Genomic DNA, 13505 nt, shown 5'->3' with positions numbered 1-13505 from the left:
GAAGAATTTCAAGTAATTTAAGAGTCAGACCCTCAAAATACGTTTGGGGATCAACATATATTAGATCTTTGTATTTATGTGTGTGTTTATCTCCATAGACAAACTTCCTAGCAGAAAGATACTTCCCTCTTAGACAGCTTCCCATCCATCCAAATGAAGCGGCCCTAATACAGGCTGATCTAGTCATTGAAAGGGAAACATCCTCCTTATGGGTTAGGTTGAATTACAAGAAAGACGGGTATGCTTACCGTCAACAAGTTCTGCCCTTCAGGCCTCTCCTCTGAGTAATAAGCTTGTCTTTGAAAAAATAAATTGCAGTTAAGCAAAGGTTCCTTTTGGTTTTGGGTTTTTTTGTTTGTTAGTTTGGTTTGGTTTTTGTTTGCCTGTTTGTTTGGTTTGGGCCTTTTAATGGTCTTTCCTTGCTCTTTGTCATCTTTTTCCCTCTCTTCCCCAGTGCACCCTCAGCCCTGCTTGGGTACCTGCTTCCTTTTCCTAAAGGATAACGTTCTTAGTTGACCCTTTTACAAAAGGTTCTGATTATCATCTGATTTCTTCCTGAGGCTCTGAGAAATTTTCACGTGAATTGGGGTCTCTGGAAAAGAATTGCAAATACAGGAGTACACCTTGCTTCCCAGGTGCCGTGTTCAGCACTTCACTCACGTTAACTCATTTAATCGTCAAAAGGCTTTTAGGCTATAGGTATGGTTATCATCTCCATTTTACAGGCGAGAAGCTGAGGCAGAGAGCTGTTCAGCAAGTGGTGTGAGGTTTCTGAGTGGCTCCAGGTGACACCTGGATCTGAATGTAGGCATTCTGGCACCATGGCCCCAGCTCGTCACCACGTCACCACATTGTCTCTCTCAAACTAAAAATCCTGTAAGAACTTAGAGGTGTGTCTCTGGAAGGTTGGAATATAACACGATGGCATATTGACGGAAAGAAGTTTTTGATCCTGGCATTCCTGAACTCACATTCTGTATATAAATGTCTCCTAACGCAGTATCGGTGTGGTTTTTCTCAATGCCTTTTTTTTTTTTCTTTAACCTTTTGACATTTTTTTCCTCTTCTAGGATTGCTCTCACATCTGATGTTTCATGTCACATCTGAAACTCCTCTGTACCTCAAACTTAGAAAGGTAAGTGTGTCTCCGCTACACCCTCTGACTTCTGCCCAGGCTGCTCTCTGTGGCCAGCTGTGAGTCTGTGTTCTCATTCTCCTACGTTAGAGCACACGCCAAAGCTTCCCGCTCTCCACGGTAGAGGGGGTTATGTTCCAGAAAACACTTGCTCTCCGAGAATTTTCATTTGAGGAACTGCAGACCTTGAGGGAAAAATTACGGCTGGGGAATATGAAAGCCTATTTTTTCCTCTTTAGAAAAATCAAGAGAACATGCTAAGAACTGTCATTGATACTCCTATAACTTTAGAAATAAGGGGCACTATACAGATGCCTTTTATTTATCATGACTTGTTTCCTAGAAACTTGTGATCTCCCTCCCTGACACTTAAAAAGACGTTTTCAAAGAAAAACAAATTAATGCTAGGGGAAAATTGGGGGTGTTAGACTCCATTTAGAATCGTATTTAGTATGTTGCATCCATGACAATTCAGTCTCTAAATCATGCTCCTAAAGTCATAATGTGAGGTGATTCTCAATTTGCATATATTCTGTCCAAATTTCCTAAAATTATGAAATAAGTATGCCACTAAATCCAGTGGAGGTAACCTAAATTTGCCCCTAAATTTGAGGGAACTCGTGGTCGACAGGATCCCCAATATTTATCAGAAGTTTTGATTTTTATTTTTCTCCATCATACATATAGAGATGATGATTTGTTTTAAACGCCTGTTTCAAAATAGTGACACCTAGTCATTAAATTTCATATCCAGCATTTGGGTTGTTTTTCTCCTGTGACGTGTATTCGTTCTCTGTTTAAGCCCATTGCCTTCTTCACCCCAAAGGAACCCTCCCCCTACTTTGCAGCTTTAGTGCTAACAATGTTGCTTAACCATAACTTTTGGCCTCTCTCCACATAGTTTTTTGCAAAATGTCCTTGACTGCAATATGCCGTATTTTTTTATTCCAGTCTTCTTTGTAAGTTTTCTTATATCCCATTGTACACTTGAGTTTTTTTGGTTTTTTTTTTTTTCTCCTAAACTAGATGAACCACTTCCAAATTTATTTTGCTCTTGGACTGACTTCTAGAAAGGCTGTCCACAGCTGCTCCAGGTGAAGGGCCAAAGTGAAATATTAGATGTGTGTGTTTAAATTCCTGTTCTCCAAATGGTTCTAATTGAAATTAATCCACTTCCCCACTCATACATTCAAAAGAAAGATTCTAGCAACATCCAAATGTGCCAGAATCACTTCTGTATATCATTTGGGTGACTTCATGATACCTGTAAGACCAATTCATGCCAGGCCTATTTGTAATTGTTTCCTCTAGTTAAATGTGACGTTGCCATTAAAAGCACAGCTAATAATATTATACTGCTTAAGAATTTAAAAAATCTTTCAAATACATGACATACAAAGTTTTGAAGCAGGCAGGAAATAATTAGAAACTTCTTTTACAAGTATGTGTTAGAGAATGGAATTGTGTCATGATCCAAATTAAAGAAAGATTATTGAAGTGAACCAATAATTCATACTTTCTGTTATATGTATTGTATTCTGAAACAGGTTATGAATATTTCCTAGTTGTGAACTTACCCAGTGTATAAAATCATTCTTGATACTTACTAAACAGGCCACATCTACTTTGTACATAAACTTCAGACTCTGCCCCAGTCATGGTGCCCCCGTATGGACATACGTAATGCATAATCTTACAACAGCTCTGCCAGGTAGAGAGATGTAAGCATGAAGAGAAGTTAGGGAACTTGCTTAAGGTTACCTACCTGGCAAGTAGCAGAGCAGTGTTCCGACCTAGAGCCATGTGACTCCAAAGCCGCTGCTCTTTGCACTCCACCAGCCCATCTTTCTTGGACTTCCTCCAGCAGAATAGTATCATTTGGTTAACGTTTTTTAACTAACGGTAGGAACACAACCTAGTAGTAAGTAGAGTATGCTTCTAGTAAAAGAATAAGGGAGAGTAAAACACATTATCATACCACTTTGAGGTAAGGAAAGTTACTATCCAAGAAATAGCATTAATTTTTTTTTGTTTTTTTTTTTTTACTTCCTTGACTCCCTGAACAAACAAAAAGTTAAAGTGAAGGCCGTTGGGGATGAAGGGCATTGGGGGGGTCATCATATAGGAGGGTGTTAACTATTGTGGGTACAATTAATAAATAAAGCACATATCTCTATCAATGTGTTTAAAATAGTGTTAGGAGTTATGCGTGTTTATACTATGACAAAGTGTACTTTATTTGGGGAGTAACTTAATTGATCCATTATGTGGCATTTACCAAGGTAATTCTTCCCTTTTTGTTTGAGCACAGGAATTAAAAGTGATTCATAAAACAGACGCGCACACACACACACAGTCAACGTGCAAATTAGAACCACAGTAGGGTGATCATCATTTTTTGTTGTTTCCCTAAAATGGTTCCCGTTTGCTAGTTCCGATTCGGGAGATTTAGAGCTCCCTGTCAACGCTCAGCTTTACAGAGAAACGTCAGTGTTCAGTTATTGCTGTTAGTCTTTTTTGTGCACAGCTTTAAAAAATTGTTTTCTGTGTTTTTTCCTATGGAATTACTGATTTTAATGTATAGAATGGATAAACGCAGGAGCATTATCTGTCTGCCTGCTGTCTGAGGTCTCTTTCTATAACGCGAGCCCTTAGCATATCGCTCTTCTGATTAAAAACTTGCAGTGGATCAGTCAGGACTCTTGGTTGCCACTGACGGAAATTAATGGGACCATTGAAGAATTCCAAACAGCCAAGTGACGGGAGCGTATTTGCATGTTAGAAGAATCACTCTGACAGCGGCATTGTTAGAATGAAGGGATGAAGGGGAGCCAGTCTGAGAACAGAGAGGCTGAGGAACCAGTAGGGATCTCGGTGTCCAGTGCGTAGAAATGTCCCTTTACTGATAAGCTCTTTACTTGCCAGGCTAGTAGTAGTTTGAAGGAAGCCACGTGAAAATTGAGTTCTTGGCCAGTAGGGTGGGCCGGTCCCCATCGTCCAGCACACCCTCCACCGCCACTAAGTTTTGGGGCACCACAGGTCGGAAGGTAGCCTCCGGCACGTGGTTGCCCCTGTCGGATGGTGAGGGTTGGGGCTGAGCCCTGTGAGTGCTCATTGACTGCCCCCTCCTCTCTTCCATCTGGGCTCCCCCATCTGGTGTGAGAAGGGAAGCAAGTGTCAGCAGAGGCCAGACCCTTAGGAGAGGAGAGCGGCCCTGCACTCTGGTTTCCCGAGCCTCTGTCTGCTTGCTCAACGCACCCTAACTTCCAAGTTCCCTGTCTGGGGGTTTTCTTCTTGGGCACCGTTTAATACCAAATGCTCATTTTCCTAATAACCGAAGCAGAGAGGGGGGCACTGTCTTGGCCCGCCCTGCCTCTGTGATGGGGCACTTGCTCCCCAGATATCTCCTCTTCTCCCGGGTCTGTCTTCCCTGTGGATGCGGCCCACATGCCGGGCAGACTTAGTGGGTGCTAGTGCAGCAGGAAAATGGGGTCCCCTATTTGCTGATTCTTGTATGTCTGAAATGCTTCCAACCAGAACTCCCTGTTCCAAAAGTTCTAATCTCGGCATACTGGCTGATACATCTTGGCTTATCTAGAATCCTCTCTGGTTTTCATCAGGGCCTTCATAAGCCTCATCCGAAGTCTCAGATATTCAGCCACAGAATTTAAATGGAATTTGTTTTGAGGACATGACTGACCCCAGAGTCCAAATCCCTGTAGACATTTGGTGTCACAAGGACCTACCGTTACTGCAACATCTCTGAATCAACAAATTTGTCACATTTATATCGTTTCTCCTCCCTGACACCACCCCAGTTTCCAGCACACTCTTATTTCCATCTTCTGGAAACCAACAGTTTCCAGAACTGTTGGAAACAGTTGGTTTCCAAACTGATGGAAACTCTGTCCGGGCAGCTGGTCTGGGAGGCACGTCCAGGCTCAGAAGCGGCGGTGTCCTGGGCCTCAAGATTCTAGCAGCACTGGCCTCTCTTTTCTCTTCCTAGTAGACTTCTGTTTTTTCCTTTGGTTTTTAAGCAATTCAGAGTTTAAGATAAAGGCCTTAAACTTTCTCTGTCTCTCCCTTTCTAGGTATTTGCATAGGAATCAGAGGCGTTAATCTTGTGAGTAAACTCTCGACATCTGTACTTGTTTCCTTCCTTCCTTCCTTCTCTACCTGCCCCCGGGACTAAAGCACAGGACAGCTGCCAGGTCCCCAGCACCTTTGCAGAGTCCACACTCCTCTCTACAAGAGGAGGGGTGGTGGCATTTTTTGAAAAATAATCTGGCTCCCATTGTGGCAGTTGAAGCTAGTCTATAGCACAGATGCACACAAGTCTGTGATTCTTTGCACCTTACTCAGGCGCCCCTCACAGGTCTGAATCTCATTCCACGGTGTCAAGTATGCAGGAAGTACTCACTTTTGTATTCCCCATGCCGTCAACCTAGAGAGAAATTTCATTGCAGTCATTTTTAGGTGTCTCCCTTTCCCCCGTGGAGTGTGTGTCCTAGAATCTGGAGACTTCCCTGGCACCCGGTAGGTGAGGGCTGGTCTTTGGTATATGACAGTGGGGTAGTGGTCTCTTGAAGCCCTGCCACTCTTGCCCCAGGCCTGGCCTCCCTGAGCACACCCACAGCTGTCCTCTAGAGGGTTCTGCCCTGCCTTGGGGACAGAGCTGTGCCAGGGCCCCTTTTCCTTTCCAGCCCCGGGAGCTGGGGGTGGAGGGGACAGTGTCTTTTTCGCTCCCTCTTACCGCTCTCTCCTTCTCTCGACCCTGAAATTGGGCAGAGTCTCCTCACTGGGTTTAGATGTTAAGAAAGACAGACTGCTTCTGCCGTCATCTGGGCTAAAATACAAGGAATTACAAAGCTGCACCTGTTTTAAATGAGCTAGAAAGGATGTTGGGAGGACAAACGAAGTAACATTCCAGAGTTGTCCTGCTGCACTGATTTGGAGGCTGTAATGAAGGCAAAACATCACCCAAACACTGGTAACTATGGAAATGAAGAGAAGGAAACAGATTTGAGAGACAATAAGCTCGAAGAATCTGTATAGCTTAGTCAGTGAGTAAAATCTCGTATGCCTCCAGAGTTTCTAACTTTGGAGCAGCTGGGAAGCAACACGGTGAAGAGACTGACTATTAATAATGTGGACTCTCAAATTCCACACTCTGGATGCAGAGCCCGGCCCAGCTGCTTGCTGACTGTGTGACCGTGGGCAAACTGGCGTCACTCCTAAGCCTCAGTTTCCCCATAAGTAAGATGAGGTTAATGCTTCCTCCGCATACGGTTGGTTGTTTGGAGCATTAAGTAAAGTGATTAAAACAACGGCCATGACCTGGTGAGCATCCAACAGACGTTAACTCTTATCCCATAGTGGTGCCAGTGGCTAAAATCGCTGGTGGCGGAGGAGCAGGCCTGGCGGGTTAGCCGTGCGGAGCCCCTGCTCTAGGGTAGGTGACCTTCAGGGGCACTGACGATATCTAAGCTGAGAGGTGCAGGAGGAAGGTAGATGGATTCGCCTGAAATATGAAAGAAGTTCAGGATTGAAGATAGAGATTTGGGAGGTCTGTGACCCCAAGGAGTAGTTGAAACCCTGGGTGGTGACTGAAGTCCCCCAGGGATTGTGTGAGAGAAGGTAGAGGGCCAGGTGCCAGGCTCACAGATCTGTTCAAACTCTGAGCAACCCTTTCACAACATGCTCCTGTCGTCTTCAAAACGACTCCATTGCTGTGAAATGAATAATGAATGTCCTGTTTACGGTCTCCACTTCAGAGGTATAATCTCAGTCGCGGTGATCCAGCTCCCCGAAGTAAGACTTAGTTGCCTGTGATCTGCCAAATTGGGTGGGCTCCTTTCCGTCTGGAATTACAGTCCTTAGAAAATAAAAAACTTATCTGGGAGGCTTTTCGAAAACAGGCCCTGCACATCCTCAACCCAGAGGAGTCTTTCGCTGGAAGCCGAGGCAGGCCTCCCTGTGTCCAGGCTCGCCCAGTTCTTTCCCACTCAAATCATTTGAAATAAAAAAGTCAGTTTGAAGAATTTACTTAAGCAAAATCAGGAGTAGCTCCAAGTGAATGAGCTGAAACTGGAGGGAAATCCCTTTGTTCAATTCGGGTTTCAGTGAGCGCTCAGCAGGCAGCTAAACCAGTTCATTAACAGAGAAAAAGACGCGTTTCTCAAAGCGGCTCAGAAGCTAATGCTTAGAAAAACAGATTGTGACAGCAGAAATGCATTCTAGAAATCGTAACGCTCTAGATTCAGGAAACTTTAGTTTTTGTCATCACTGAATAAACAAATCACTTCCCCCTAAATATCTCCCCTTTATTTAAGACAATTCCCTCTAACTGATCTGTTTACCGTGCACCAATCCTCGTTCCTAGAAAAATGTGATTTTTCTTCCTACTCTGAAGCTCAGAAACAAGTATATCTAGAAATGTTTAATGTTATTGGGTCATTTAAAAAAAAAAACGTATTCTTTACAAAAAAAAAATAGAATTGACATATTGAAACCTTTTCTCTGTGATTTCTGAAATCCAAATTCTGACCTGAAAAACCATTGTCTGCAAGTAGCATCCCGTCAAATGCAGACGTGTTATTCTTCCTAACTGCCTCTGCGCTGCTTTATTAAACTGTTGTACACTGCGCATGATTTTTCCCCTGGGGCCATGCATGCTTTCAGGTTCTCTGTTGCATTGTTAACTATTTAAGCATTAAACTGGGCCTGAGATGGCAGGTGGGAAAGGCCGAGGGACTTGATCTCCTCCCTGCCAGAGTTCTCCGCTTTCACTAGTGCTGCTTACATTGAACGGCTTAAGAATAAGCTCCTGTGTGAGCCCTCGGAGGCCAAGGAGTATTGTTGAATTCAGAAAGGAATCTCTTTCTTTTAGTGATAATTTGAATATTTTGACAATGAAGCTAAGCTACTCCACTGCCTGGTTTGCGTACTTCATGTCATGTGCGCCCTTTCTAGTGAAGCAGAAGAGAGCCTCTGCCTCTCTTCATAAATTCATAAATTGGTATTGTCCATTGATGAGATGGGTAGGAGCAAAGGAGGAATCATCCAGAAGAATTGTACTCTCTTGCTTTAATGTTTTTTACAGCTCTTAAAAAAAATTAATATAGGCCTTTGGAGACCACCCAATTAAACCACCACGATAAAGGTTGAGTATTTTGAGAAGAGAGCTTGACCATGAGGATAATTTGTGAAGTGTTTATGCATCTGCAAAGCAAGGAGTACGTTTAAAACAAATACTCTGGGTGATTCAGAGAACCTACTCACCTCCAGTATTTCCCCTAAATTGTGGTGGATTATTTTAAAACTTTAGTTGTCTGAAAATGGCCTTAATTTTCCTGTTTTTAACTTAATTTTCCTGTTTAATAACTTATATTATTCAAAATAAATGGACATAGCCTTTTTGAGCAAATTAAGAGAAGAAAACAGGCAACCAAGTGAATAAATCGCTTAGGTGAGATATAATTGGCTGTTACATAATAGATTTACCTTTGTACCAGTAAAGAGAATCCCGAAAAGCTTCCCCCCTAAGAGGATTGACTGGTTAGAATAGTCTTAGTTGGAAGAAGCCAACTTTTATAATTGATTGGTGAACAGAGATACCCGTTTCCAAATGCTCACCAGGGATCAGTGGTGGGAAGCTGGCTGTAGACCTTTCTGGAGACTTGGTGAAAACATAAGTTCCCAGGGCCCCAGCGACGCTGTCAGTCAGTGTTAGTTTGTACTGTGGCCTAGGAATCTGTATTTTTAAAAGATTGCCCTGGTAATTCTAACGTATAGCCAGGTTTGGTAACCGTGGAACTGTATATGCAAATTGGAGACTTCACCTTTTCACCCTGCACGGTTGATAAATCTATATGAAGATATGAAGCTTTTTATGTGAGGCTTTTGTTGAAAATGAATGTCTACTGTTTATTGCTGATTTTTTTCAATTCATAATTTGTTTTAGGTTCTGTTATTACATAGACTTGCATACCCGTTTTATGGTATTCTAATACTGTTGATTTTTTAAAAATGCCATTTCCTCTGAGTTCTATTTTGAATATTTTATGTAAGCAATTTCATGGTTGTTGTTTTTTTTTCTACTTGCAGAAAGCAGGGGAAAACATCAGGGTTTTTCTAATCCAGTTGCAAGTAGGACAAAGGATATAATATAAATACTTAAAGATCTTCCTGGGCAAGATTACATGAGACGTTGAAAACCTTTTAAGTTACAACATTATGAACTTCAGCACACCTTTTAAATATATCAGATGATCTAAATGTTACAGACTTTTGCCATATGGTGTATCTGAGACATTTAAAAATTAAGGGTGGTGGGTCTACTGACGTATTATACTGTAGGATTTTAACATCTGAACTTGATCTATCGTCTATTAAAATGCCTAAAAAGCAGGAGAAAATCTCCTCCACACATTAGCAGTTGTGTATGTGTTTGTGCTCTTGAAGTAAGCAAGCTCAAGTTGCCACGTAAGCGGGGGTGGGGGGCAGGGGGAGTGTTTTTCTAGCTTCGTTCACTTAAGGTGTGCAAGATCTCTTCTTACAGGTTTGAAGCCTCAAACTTCTGAGAGGTCTCCCTGACTGCCTTCGAGCTGATGTTTCCTGTCGCCGAGTAGGTACGCAAGCAATGATCGCTTTTAAAAATTACTTCTATCTGAGCATGTTTATTAGTAATTGCTTGTAAACACATAGTAAAAGAGGTCAAGGACATGCAGGAGGTTCAAGGCACTTCAAAAAGCCTCTGGTAGAGAAGAGCTACATTTCCCCCTCAAACTGTGAAATACCTTAGAACAGAATTCTTTTGACCTTCTCTTTTTAAAAAGCAAATTAGTATCCTCTGTGTTTCGGGGAATCAGATCCTGCAGTTAACAACTTCTCATATCCTCTGCCTTCCCCACACACAGCCCCTGTAATATCTGCAGATCTCTGGAATTTTCTGCTGACAACGCCATCAGTTCAAAAGCTTTAAAGCTGCCCTATCTTCACTCCTCACTTGTGTACATAAGAAGATGTGTAAAGGTTGCCTCCCATTTGTGGAAGATGTTGACTGATAAGCCTAAGGAAGATGCTGGTCACGTACCAGTTGCACTAGGGAGTCCAGCTACAGCTTCCAAGGCTTTGAAAATACTGCGGTAAAAGCTACTGCTGAAGTCCGCTGCTGTGTAGACAGCTTAGCCGGGGAGGATGGCAAGGTGGGAGTGGAGAGTGCTTGGTTTAGCTCAGAACATCCGGGTTTGGCCTCTGGTCACCATCGTCGTCATCAGTCATGACATTAATGGGAGTTAACACTCTTAGAAGTTAACGCTGTGCATTAGGCTTTGCGTAGTACAGTGTATTGCCTGCAGTATCTTTGTATTAGTGAGTGCCTGTGGGCAAAGGACTGAGGTGTCTGGGCCTCAGTTTCCTCATCTGTTAGATGGGGTTAAAGATGCCTTTCTAGCCCATCTCACAGGGCTGTCAGATGGGCATTAGTAGACAAAGTAGCATGAGAGGACTTTATGAGTTCAACTGAAATGTAATATTGTTTTACTGAAGGTTCTTTTGGCTCCATTTGAAATAGAATATTCTTACTAAATAATATCATGATTTCTTGGCCAGAAATTGAAATTCATCCCAGCGTGGCCAGCATGTCTACCAGGAACTGAGGAAGGCACTGGCAGTTCTCATTAGGGGTGTGTGTGGGGGGGTGGGAGTGTCTTGCCCTTGTATCTTCCGGTCACTGTATGATTGACACTGGAAGACGGTGCGTGACAACCAGTAAGATCCTGGAATGTGACCGCCAAGTATTGGGTGGTGAGTCTGTGGGCTGAAGACAGGTAGGGGGTGGCGAACACCCCAGGCCCTGTGTGTCTCTGGAGCTTAGCGGGACAAGCTTAGGCAAAATGGACAGGGCAGTCGCCAGCCAAGCCGGGAAGGAAGAACAACGTGAGGCATCGCTATAGGCTACTGGGAAGGAGCAGGAAGCATGCGGCAGCGGGAAATTGGGGCTTATTGTAAGCAAGGTGCCTGGCCTCCAGGGCGACAGGAGCACAGGACGGCACATTGAAGCCCCTGCGGATGGGCTGCGGATGGACCACACATGTGGATTGCGAGGACAGCTACTTAGAGAGGTTCACATTCCTCCCCATTGAACTGGGTATGATTGTAATGGTTTGTTAAACAAACAAAGAACCTAAAGCTGTGAATGAGGGAGAGAAAAGACTTAAGGTGAAAAGGAGAGGAGGCCCTGCTTGCTGGTGTTCCACTCTTTTTAAGCTCCCCGCCCCCTTCCTTGACATTCCTTTCTCCCTTTCAGAGAAGACAGTGCAGTAACTTGGAAAAGTTGCCTTGTCTCTCCAGTGCCATTTCCTTTTAAACTGGAAACAGGATGAAATAAAATGTCACCTTACCAAGACAAAAATGAAAAACTGGGGTCCTCTTAAAGGACTAGTGATAAATATTTTTATATTTCTAACCAAGTATGTCTGGGTGAACAGTTTGCTTGGCATCCTTTGAATTTATTGGATGTGCCGTGGAAAGGCCAAGAGAAGATTCTCAAGTCAAGCGCTGGATAGTAGCTTTGTCCCGTAAATAACACATGTGGCCGCAGAGGTGGGCAGACCTCTGCTTCTGGAGGAAGGGGTGTGAGCTTTGGAGTGGGCACAGCAATTTCACTTTTCTCTCTGAACTGTGTACACAGTTTATAGTCAAGTGAGTTCCGGATGTTCATCCATTGAAAAAGCTTGGAAAAAAAAGAAGTGTAAATTGTTTTTTGAAACTGCCAATTACATCTGTGTCCATTCAGTTAATCAGATTAGGTCTCAGGCCCTCCTTGTGGGAAAAAAAGGAACCATTTAGAGGTTTCAGAACAGTACTTTTAAATCTGCTGTCCCCGCAGGGTAATGAAGTTATTCACGGGGGAGGGATTAGTGATTACGTGTAACTTTTTTCTTGTGGACGGCAGTCTGTTGATACAGCGCCCTCACTTTCCCTGGCTCCCAGATCCCCCCGCCTGGCGCGTTGGAGCCCTTGTGTTCAGGGCACTGCCTTCTTTGCAGGCCCATCGCCTGCTCCCCCGCCTCTGCTCACACCTGCCTTCCAGCCAAACTAGAGCACATGATCCGTGCTGCCCCGTGTGGCTTCATGCCTCTGTGCTTTTACATGGTCTCCCCTCTGCCTGAGATGGACCTACTCCCTTTCGTCCACCTGGTTGGCTCCTCAACTCAGCCCAAGTAGTCATTACAAAAATTTAGACAGGACGGATACTCAAAGAGGAAAAACAAAGAAAGTCATCTCTAATTCAGCCCCCGGCGACCCTTTGCTGACATACTGTTATCTGCACTTTCAGCCCTTTTTCTATTTATTTAGGGAGCTGGCTTTTTTAAGGATGAAACGGTCCTCCCAAGTCTTGAGCATCCTTTCCCGATCTCATGTAGCTTTTAAGGTTCCGTCAAGAGATTTTAACTCGGGCGTCTGGCTTCCCGTCATCCATGTGACTAGTGAGCTTTTCTTATTTCTTTTCTCAGTGTGAGCCTTTGCCCTCACACACTTCCTGGGAAGGAATCAGGCTTTTCTTTTCCCTAGAATGGTAACCGTATTAGGACAATAGGCCCTGCCGATAATTAGGTAAGTTTTGGTTCCTCTGTGCCCTGCTCTTAGAGTTCCAGGAAAAGAGATCACCGCTGTCAGCTATAGAAACACATCGTAAAGGGCATAAAGGCGAGTAGCCGAGGATTTGTTGGGAGGGGGGAGGGGGATATATTTCCAGCTGTCACAAAGGAGTAGTCCCTGCCGCTGACTTTAATGACTAGGAAATCTTCTCCTCACACCAAAGGCTCTTGTCTGGATTTCGGGTCCGTGCTCCACCCCACCCCCTGCCATGCTACCTAGCGTTCATTAACAGTCTCCCTGACACATTCCGTCCCATCTCAGCTTGAGAACCAGTCCCGGGCCTCACACTTGCCTCTCCGGATGCACTTACCTATTTTGCTTGCTTGTAGACCTTTGTCTGTTTCTTCCTAAATGTTAATATTTAAGAGCACCGTGTATGAGGTGGGGCGAGGAGGAGTGGGGAGCATTTAAGAACCTGTAGAGATGTTTCCTTCCCTCCTCTCTGCCTGATGGATATTATGCCGAGCGGCTGGTCCCGTAGAGGTGCTTCGGCCCTGTCTGGGGAGTCCCGAGCTGTGTAAGGTCCCTGCTTCCGCTCCGTGTGGGTGCGGGAGGGAGTGGCATCATAACAGGATGGTTTCAGATGACGCCTCTGTGGTGATGGAGCCTGGCTCCTGGTCGGCGGTCCTCTTTTGCCGTCGGCAGTTTGCTTTCTCTCAGTCTTCTTTGGCTCATCAAGGCTCATATTCCTGGGCTTCTGCCTGTT

The 13505-nt window shown here is 44.1% G+C and overlaps 1 protein-coding gene across 15 annotated transcripts in view; it reads left to right on the top strand.

Annotated features, from left to right (window-relative positions):
- The window catches only part of PLAGL1 (PLAG1 like zinc finger 1), a 99973-nt gene that overhangs the window by 68223 nt on the left and 18245 nt on the right, over positions 1-13505 (top strand). For 9 of the 15 annotated variants that reach the window (XM_073789687.1, XM_073789689.1, XM_073789686.1 and 6 more), the window contains 2 exons: positions 1071-1135; positions 5227-9765. The gene's annotated coding sequence lies outside the window, so the exon portion shown is untranslated. The remainder of the gene's footprint in view (positions 1-1070; positions 1136-5226; positions 9766-13505) is intronic. The other 6 variants (XM_073789690.1, XM_019951596.3, XM_073789688.1 and 3 more) reach the window with 1 other exon arrangement.

Source organism: Tursiops truncatus, chromosome 12 (genome assembly GCF_011762595.2).
Source record: "Tursiops truncatus isolate mTurTru1 chromosome 12, mTurTru1.mat.Y, whole genome shotgun sequence".
NCBI classification, from domain to species: Eukaryota; Metazoa; Chordata; class Mammalia; order Artiodactyla; family Delphinidae; genus Tursiops; species Tursiops truncatus.
Note: the sequence above shows the minus strand (reverse complement) of the source record. Positions and strands in the feature narration are given on the sequence as shown.